The sequence below is a fragment of the Leuciscus leuciscus genome (assembly GCF_965113295.1).
Source record: "Leuciscus leuciscus genome assembly, chromosome: 11".
NCBI lineage: Eukaryota > Metazoa > Chordata > Actinopteri > Cypriniformes > Leuciscidae > Leuciscus > Leuciscus leuciscus.
In genome coordinates, this window is record NC_138735.1 from 32,384,199 (window position 1) to 32,393,227 (window position 9,029).

Below are 9,029 nucleotides of genomic sequence, written 5' to 3' on the forward strand. Positions count from 1 at the left end.
AGTCTAAGTTCTAATTCAAACTCGAAATGTTCTTAAATTGTCATTTGAAGTAGGTCAACCATACAAAGATACAGGGAGTTTACCAGTTTTACCAAACTAATACAAACCACATAATGCAGCTTAAGCTGTAAGCCACTGACAATTACACTGTATGTTTTGACACAGCTCATCCTCAGGGAATAAAATAAAATGAAGGCATTATGATTTAAAGTACACATGGATCTATTATAATGCCTCCATCAAAGCCATTAAATTAGATTTATTCAGTTTTTGATGAGCAGTAAAATGCAGAAAAAAATTCAAGTACCATATAATAATAGCCAACAGACCATTTCATCTCTATGGTGAATTATCATTCGAATTACAGGCAATATAAATTATTGTTGTGAGCAGCAATCATTGATAGTCTAAGAATTTAGGTATACAGTTCAGCTCTATTCAGCAGAATCTCTTTCTCATCAAGTATGTTGGCAATATATTAATTCTAAACCTAAAGTAACCTCCACAATTCTGTGAATGTGAGAGCTGCAATAGTCAGTCACCACCACTTGAGAGCAGCACCACCATTAAATCTCATATGATGCATTGTTTCTAGGAGTCCATGTAAAGCAGGGTGGAGCAAGTTGTCACAACTTTTTATTCCTTTAATTTTTCAGTGTAGGTTTATTTTTGAACATCAATTCATGAATGCACAATTTACAACTAAAGGCTTCAAAAATCTTTTAACATTTCCACTGGTATTGCTTAGGGAAAAATGTTTTTACTACCTTTGCTACAACTTTGCAATAAGGTTCAATTTGTTGTACCATGTACAACAATGTATCAATTTACATAAATGTTTATGCTATATTTAAATACACAAATTTTCATTAACTTGTTAAAAGTTTGAAAAAATGTATATGCAGAAATTAACATTAGCCTATATTCCTATGCTGTAAAACCATTGTTCATTATTAGTTCATGTTACACTGTAAAAACGGCAATTAATAAAATGTTGGAAGAGCAAAAATATTTAAGTTGAACTAATATTCATGCTTGGGATTAGTTAAGAAGACATTATATTAAGACCGCAAACATTTATTTGAAAAAAATTAAATGAAGGGATATTTTCAAATCCAGTCAACATTTAGGATGGCTATTGTTGACTGAACTAATAAACACAAATCTAGTTATTATTTTGTAATAGACAAAGTATTAAAGGGTTAGTTCACCCAAAAATGAGACCTGCCCTGGACTACCGGGACAACAACAGCAATCGGAGTCTGAACGTGGGAGGAGGCCGAAGATCATGCGGGTGCTCGTGGATGGCATCGATGGACATAATGCTGCAGTCTTCCCTGGATGCGCTGAATCCATGTGTGGCCTCCGGTTTGGATTCCACCTCACACGGAGCGACACGCGAGGAAATCTCCGGAACTTTGACGCATGCCAGCGGTGAGCTTTCATCACTCATGCCACCGATGCTGGGGATCTCTACACCGGTAAAGCGGCCTGTTCGTGATAAACGAAAACTTACTGATCTCAATCCAGCTATCAGGAAACACCTTAAAGTCCCACTCCGATCATATTTTGAGCTATTTTTAAACATTCTCAGTGGTCTTTAAATGATGATTATGCCGTTTTTAGCCAAAATCACAAAACCTGTGCCGTTTTCTGGGACTTCTCTTCAGCAGAGCGGCAGTAGCTCATTAGCAATTCGCCTCTGGGTTGTGGGCGGAGCCGTTGGCTGAAGCGAGATACATAGGCAGCAACAGCCTCTTTCTGTCTTTCTTTCTTTCTGTCAACACAGAAAACATTTCATCACTGGATAGTTTTTTTCGTTTAATTAAAGTGTTGTTTTATGTCAGCTGAATGTCCGGAACGCTTTTCAGAGAAGATAAGGCAACTTATTTAGCACAATTCACACCCAGCGGCAATTCAGAAAAAGAAAAAAAAATCTCAGAATGCTCCACATGAAACTTTGGTCTTCCGACCTTTTACCGCCGTGTCGATTTATTTTGATTAATATGTGCGAGGGAGAGAGAGCAAGACAGCGCTTAGTTTGGAGACGGTGAGGTCTTGTTTACATTTTCGCCTGGCTCCGAAGACAGAGAGTGCGCGCGCGCGCGTCCGGGTCTCTCAACATGTCCTGTCACAAGCGCAGCAGTTCATCTACATTACTCACCGATCAAATAAGACTTTGGCGGGACAAAAATTCACTTTGGCGGGCGCTAAAACAAGTTCAATGCAGGAAAATTCATGCGTGAATTTAACTGAGTAGTACATGACCATGCACTCGCACAAATGCGACCACATAAAATTTTAACTCGCACATTCTCAAAAAATGGTCGCAGTCTGGAACCCTGGAACGTAATCCATTCATCTCTCACAGCAACATGTTTTGGTAAAGCATGAAAGCTAATACCAATATCTCTCCTCTTAGCATTGCAACCCGAACCTGAGCGGGCGGGGCGGAGGGGAGTATGAGCTTGTGGCCCCGCCCAGTGGAGTTACTACGTCACAACTCCAGTCTATTTTAGCCGGCATTTTAACGTCTGCTACTGATTCACAGCCATTTGAATGCAGAAATACTGAGAAATACAACTTTGAGCTTATTTTTCTCAAGATATGTCCTCTAGCATAAGAAAAATGCCACAAGAACATGTTAACACCTAGAAAAACATGATTTTCATCGGAGTGGGTCTTTAAGTTTACAGTTTTAAGTTTACAAACTCTAAACCATGCAAAAATTCTATGGGACCCACGCTCCAAACCAAGGGGATTACTAGGCGGACACATTAATATCCGTAGCACTGTCTCAAAGAGCGATCAAATGGAACATCTACTAAATAATTCCAACCTGGATTTTCTTGGTGTCTCAGAAACGTGGTTATGTAAATATTCCCCAGAGGCAGCTGTTAATGTATCTGGATACAATGTTTTCAGAAAGGACAGAGACAAAGGGCGAGGGGGAGGCGTGTTAATCTATGTGAAAGACACAATCAAATGTAATCTGATTGAATGGTCGCCTGTATTAGATATTGAATGCCTTGGACTGAACGTTTGGCTATCCCCTGAAATATTATTTATTTTAATTTGCCTGTATCGTCCACCTTCATCTACCATTGCTTTTTATGATAATTTACATAAACTGTTAAAACAATGTCAAGAAAGAAAGGAGCTAATTTTAATAGGTGATTTTAAAATAAACTGGGAAAATAACTCTGACCGGAAAAAACTTAAAGACATAACAGACAAATTTAATCTCACCCAGTTAGTTCTTGGTCCCACCCGCATCACTCACTCCTCTAAGACGCAAATTGACTTAATGTTTACAAACAGACCGGAAAGGATAACAAAATCATACAATTTATTAACAGGTTTATCTGACCATAATATAACACTACTGGGAAGGAAACTCACCAAAAACCGTTTTAAGAACACAACCACAGTGAAACAATATCATCTGAGTATTCCTAAAAATGATATGGACAAATTCAAATCTGCTTTAAATGATATCGACTGGACTGATCTTTTGGCTTTTGAAGATATAGAGAACAGTTGCAACCTGTTTTCAAGCACTGTTAATACTATAATATCCTCATATAGCAGAAGAATGACACACAGACCAAGACAGAAAATGAGGCTCTCTGGAAACAGATGAGGGACAGAGATTCCTCACTAAAGATTGCACTTAAATCAGGACTCAGAAGTGACTGGTATAGCTATACATCCCTCAGAAATAGAGTAGTAAGGAACATAAGGAAAGCCAAAGCAGATTTCTATATAAAAGTAATTGATGATGCAAAGGGAGATGGGAAATTAATCTGGAACAATCTTAATAAATTAATTGGGAAAGATACTCAGCACTGCGCACCAGCACTTGAACTGAAATTAAATGGAATCATAACCAGAGAAGATGACATTATAGTAAGCACTTTTAAAAAAATAATTATCCAATCAGTTGAGGAATTGGCACAGAATTGCATTGCTAGTAATATAGTGAGTATTCCTACTGATATTGACAAACCTGTTTTTAGAATTGAGGAAATTAGTGAACTTGAGGTTGAGAATACCATAAATTCATTAAGGAACTCAAAAGCTAAAGATGCCTTTGGTCTTGATTCTGTATTTTTTAAAACTCATAAACAGTTTTTAATTAAACCTCTTACACATTTAATCAATTTATCAATTAAACAAGTTATTTTCCCAAGTTCCTGGAAAACAGCTGTGGTAACCCTCATTTTCAAGGCCGGTGATAAAACACTGGTGGAGAACTACAGGCCCATCAGTATATTACCTGTAATATCCAAGGTAGCAGAGAAATGGGTGGCGAAACAGCTGACTAGGCCTACTCATCTTAATAAAGGCCATACACCACTGCACCCAATGCAGTTTGGCTTTCGAAGTAATCACTCCACAGAAACAGCCAACCGCTTTTTTATCGAGAACATAGGAGATCTAGATAAAGGAGGCGTGGTGGGTGCAATATTTTTAGATTTAAAAAAAGCATTTGACACCGTCGATCATGACGTTCTTTTGTCAAAACTATCCTATTTTAATTTTTGTGGGAATGCAATCAAATGGATGAAATCATACTTAACTGACAGAAAACAAAGCACACGTATTAACAACACTCAATCTACATATCTAAACTGTAAAATAGGTGTCCCTCAAGGATCTATACTGGGCCCCCTTCTGTTCAGTCTCTACTGTATATAAATGACCTGCCCACTGTTTGTCCATCTGTACATTTACAAATGTATGCAGATGACACAGTCCTCTACGTGCATGCTAAAAATAAACAACAAGCTGCACACCAACTGACTGAGGCCATGAGCAAGGTATCCATATGACTAACCAATTCATGCTTACACCTGAACATAAGTAAAACAGTATGTATGTATTTTACAAAACAAACTACTGTGACTCATGACCCTGAGGTAATTGTTAACCAAGAGAAGGTTAGAGTGGTATCTGACTTTAAATATCTGGGAATCATCCTAGATTCACAACTCTCATTTAAAAAGCATACAAAAAAGGTTGCCAATATTGTTCAATTTAACCTGGCAAATTTTAAGCACATAAGATCATATCTACCAATGAAGGCCGCAAAGCTCTTCTTGCATGTGATGATCTTCTCACATTTTTCTTACTGTTTAACTAGCTGGTCGCAAGCCAATAAAACAACATTGCAACCATTGGAGTCACTTTATAAACAGGCATTAAAGACATTGGACCGTAAGGGTAATAGCTATCATCATTGTCACATAATCAAAAAATACAACATGTTTAGCTTTGAATACTTCAGACACTTTGCTGATGCCTGTCTTGTCTTTAAGGTACTCCGTGGGCTCGCTCCACCACCACTGTGCCAGTTTATAAAACCGAAAGATAAGGTCAATAGAGTAACCAGAGCAACCACTAGAGGGGACTGCATAGTTCAATATAGACAAAGTAGGATTGGAAACACAGCCTTTTCTGTCAGAGCCACAATTTTTTTGGAATAGTCTGCCCAATGAGTTAAGGGAGTGTAATAGTCTCTCCTCTTTTAAAAAAAACAGCTTAAATCTTGGATTAGGGACAATTACAATTGTAACCATACACCAAATACTTAAGTCCATAAAACATAGTTTGCTTTTATTGCCTTTTTTTTATTTTATTTAATTTATTTATATTTACTTTTTCTTTCTTTCTTTATACTGTATTTACTTTATACTGTAATTAAGTTGAGGGTTATGTGAGGTGAACAATATATTGTCTGTTTGAGGGTATGCTCATATTGTTTTAAAATTCCTGCTGTATTTATTACATTACTACTGTATTTATTAAATTTATAGTGTATTTTTATTGACTTTTGTATTTTAGGGTGCCTGTTAAGACCTGGCTAGGGACAACAGATGGAAACTAGCACTTGTAGCTAACTCTGGCTTGTTTACAGCAAGTAATTTGTTTGTTGATCAATGAGCATTGTCCCTATCAAATAAATAAATAAATAAATAAAACCTTAAGTTTATCAAGCGAAGAGAATACTTTTTGTGCGCAAAAACAAACAAAAATAACGACTTTATTCCACTATTCATTTTCTTCTGTGTGGGCCTCTGAGTGAGCTCACATAATGTAACAGCGCAGCGCTTCTGGGTTATACGTCAGAACCTAAGGCTCACTATTGGCCAGCATCACACACATGACCAGCGTCGGCCAAGATTTCACTCCCAAAAAAGGTTTTTTTTGTATTCAGTTGTTCGATTTGTGAGTTCAGTGACATCTGTGAGGAAAATACATATTCTAGCCACCTTGCAAACTATCTTAAGCAACATGAGACTGTAACATGCCCTTTTACAAACTGTACATTCGAAACCAATGTATTATCAACTTTTAAGATCAGACCCTTCTTATTAGAGCCGAAGTCCAAGCTCTTGTTCTCTCCAGACTGGACTATTGTAATGCTCTCTTAGCGGCATGTACTATCAAGCCTTTGCAACTGATCCAGAATGCAGCAGCGAGGGTGGTCTTCAACGAGCCAAAGAAAGCCCACGTCACTCCTCTCTTCATTAGTTTGCACTGGCTGCCAATAGAAATCAAATTCAAGACAAATTCGCATCAAATTCAAGGCACTGATGTTTGCCTACAAGATAACCACTGGCTCTGCACCCCTACACCTAAACTCGCTAGTTCAGACTTATGCACCCTCCAGAAGCTTGCGTTCTGTAAGTGAACAACGCCTTGTGGTGCCATCATCCCAAAGAGGCATGAAATCACTCTCACAGACCTTTTCCTGGACTGTTCCCAGCTGGTGGAATGCCTATCTCAATTCGAGCAGCTGAGTCTTTAGCCATTTTCAAAAAATGTCTAAAGACACATCTTTTTCGTCAGCACCTAACCAATTAATAGCACTTACCTTTTCTATTCTTTACTCTTCTATTTGTTTTGTTTTTCTGATAAAAAAAAAAACCTTGCTATGTGAAGAAAAGAAATGACTTTCTATGACTAAGAAAAGCATTCAAGTATGGTCAAATTGTGTTTACCACAGAGTAGGTACTAACCTTGAACCTACGCCTTAACCTAACCTTAACCCATGTAGTTACCATTTATTACCAGCATTCTCGTACAAATTTGGACACATAACGGTAATTAACATGATTAGCCATTTGATTGACTACATTATCAAACAGCTAATAATGTGTTGCTAATGTAACACAAACCATGTTCCCATTTGCCATCTGCCTTCAAAAACTCAGCATCCTTAGAAACACTAGAAACATCCTTAGAACAACTTAGAATGTCAGTAAAGAAAGGCTTATATGTTCATCATAACATCGTAATATACATGATAAACATAATTCACCCGCTATATTGCTAAATGTACACAATTTTTCATATCAACAGAAAAATATACGGAGATGGCATGGCTTCTCTTGAGACCCCCTGCTTCGCAGTTAATGATATGCTAAAGCCCACCCTGCATGTTGATCTGTTTTTGAGACTGTCTTAGATTTTTTGACCGTTTTAAAGGGATACTCCACCGAAAAATGAAAATTCTGTCATCATATACTCACCCTCATGTTGTTTCAAACCTGTATGAATTTCTTTCTTCTGCTGAACAGAAAGGAAGATATCTGGAAGAATGTGAGTAACCAGACAGTTTTAGATACCATTGACTTCCATAGAAAGAAAAAAAAAATACTATGGAAGTCAATGGTATCTAAAACTGTCTGGTTACTGACATTCTTCTAGATATCTTCCTTTCTGTTCAGCAAAAGAAAGAAATTCATACAGGTTTGAAACAACATGAGGGTGAGTATATGATGACAGAATTTTCATTTTTCGGTGGAGTATCCCTTTAAGGAGAAAATAATCAGCAATGGTGTTGACTCATGAATTTACACATGGCTAGTCTTAAAGCAAATTAAAAACAACAGATAAACACATAAACATTAAAAACTTTATTTTCACCACAGGGGGATGTTTTGGGTGAGTAACTACATCTTGCAGACGTGTGATAGTTGATAGACACACAGTTGTGGAAGTTGCACTTACAGTTTAAAAAATGTTAAGACTTTGAAAAATGTGTCAAAGAGACTGAGAAAAACTGTAATGGTTCTCACATATTATGACCATGTGACCATAAGTTTAATTCAATATTTATGAAATATGTTATTTAAAAAAAAAAATCCTGTCAATTATAACACTGAGCAACTAAAGATCAAAAAGAAAAAGCATTGGTTTGCATTACCTTCATCGGTGCTTCAGATATGTGTTGGATCTTCTCCTGCAGGGAACACAGTGTTTGTGTGTGGCTGAGATAGAAAAACCAGAGACATAATAAGAAGAGATAATGTCTTCTTATGGAGAACAATCAAATTCAGATAGATAGATAGAAAGAGGTACATCATGCAAATATGAATACCTGTATTCTCTGATTCTCTGTCTCCATGATCCAGCTGGCTCGACCAAGGGATAAAGAAGAAATGACAAGCAACTCAATCAAAGGAGCAAAAGCATCATGTGACATCCATTGGACACTTGTCCACGTAAATCAAACAGACCCCCCCTTAGTCTCCATTAATAGCCTGCTCAATGGTCATGAAGTACAATGGGTCAAGTTATTGACCCTTTGGTGAGCTGAGACGACAAAGGGCCTAAACAGCTGAGAATGAACCGCCTCCGTCTCAGGTAAGAGTGGGGATGGGAATGTTCCACCTCGTCATAGCAAGAGATGGACCTGGCAGCTAAAGGAAAAGAGACAGGATGTGAAGGTTCTCCAGATCTCCTGTTAATCCAGTGTTAAGGAATTAATTAGGAACTCGTGCTAAACACTAAAATCATGTAAGCAACATGCCACAAATAATTTCACTTTTTTTAACCTTCAAGACCTATTAATAAGAAAAACAAACAGGCAGAATAAACTTATATATCCCTAAATATAAGTATACAAATATTTATTGATTATAAGAATATATGACAGGATGTTGTATGATTTATACACAAAGTTGCTTGCAACAGTTTAAGCAGGTTAAGAACATTTACTTTTAGCTGCATGGCATAAA

The 9,029-nt window shown here is 37.2% G+C and overlaps 1 long non-coding RNA gene across 1 annotated transcript; it reads right to left on the reverse strand.

The window, feature by feature from the left end:
• Window positions 1-32: 32 nt before the first annotated feature.
• LOC309509004 lies at window positions 33-8,706 on the reverse strand. Its single transcript, XR_014209766.1, has 3 exons — window positions 8,390-8,706; window positions 8,216-8,279; window positions 33-1,491 (listed from the first exon to the last, which is right to left on the reverse strand). It is a non-coding gene; the product is annotated as an uncharacterized lncRNA (long non-coding RNA).
• Between the last annotated feature and the right edge of the window lie 323 nt (window positions 8,707-9,029).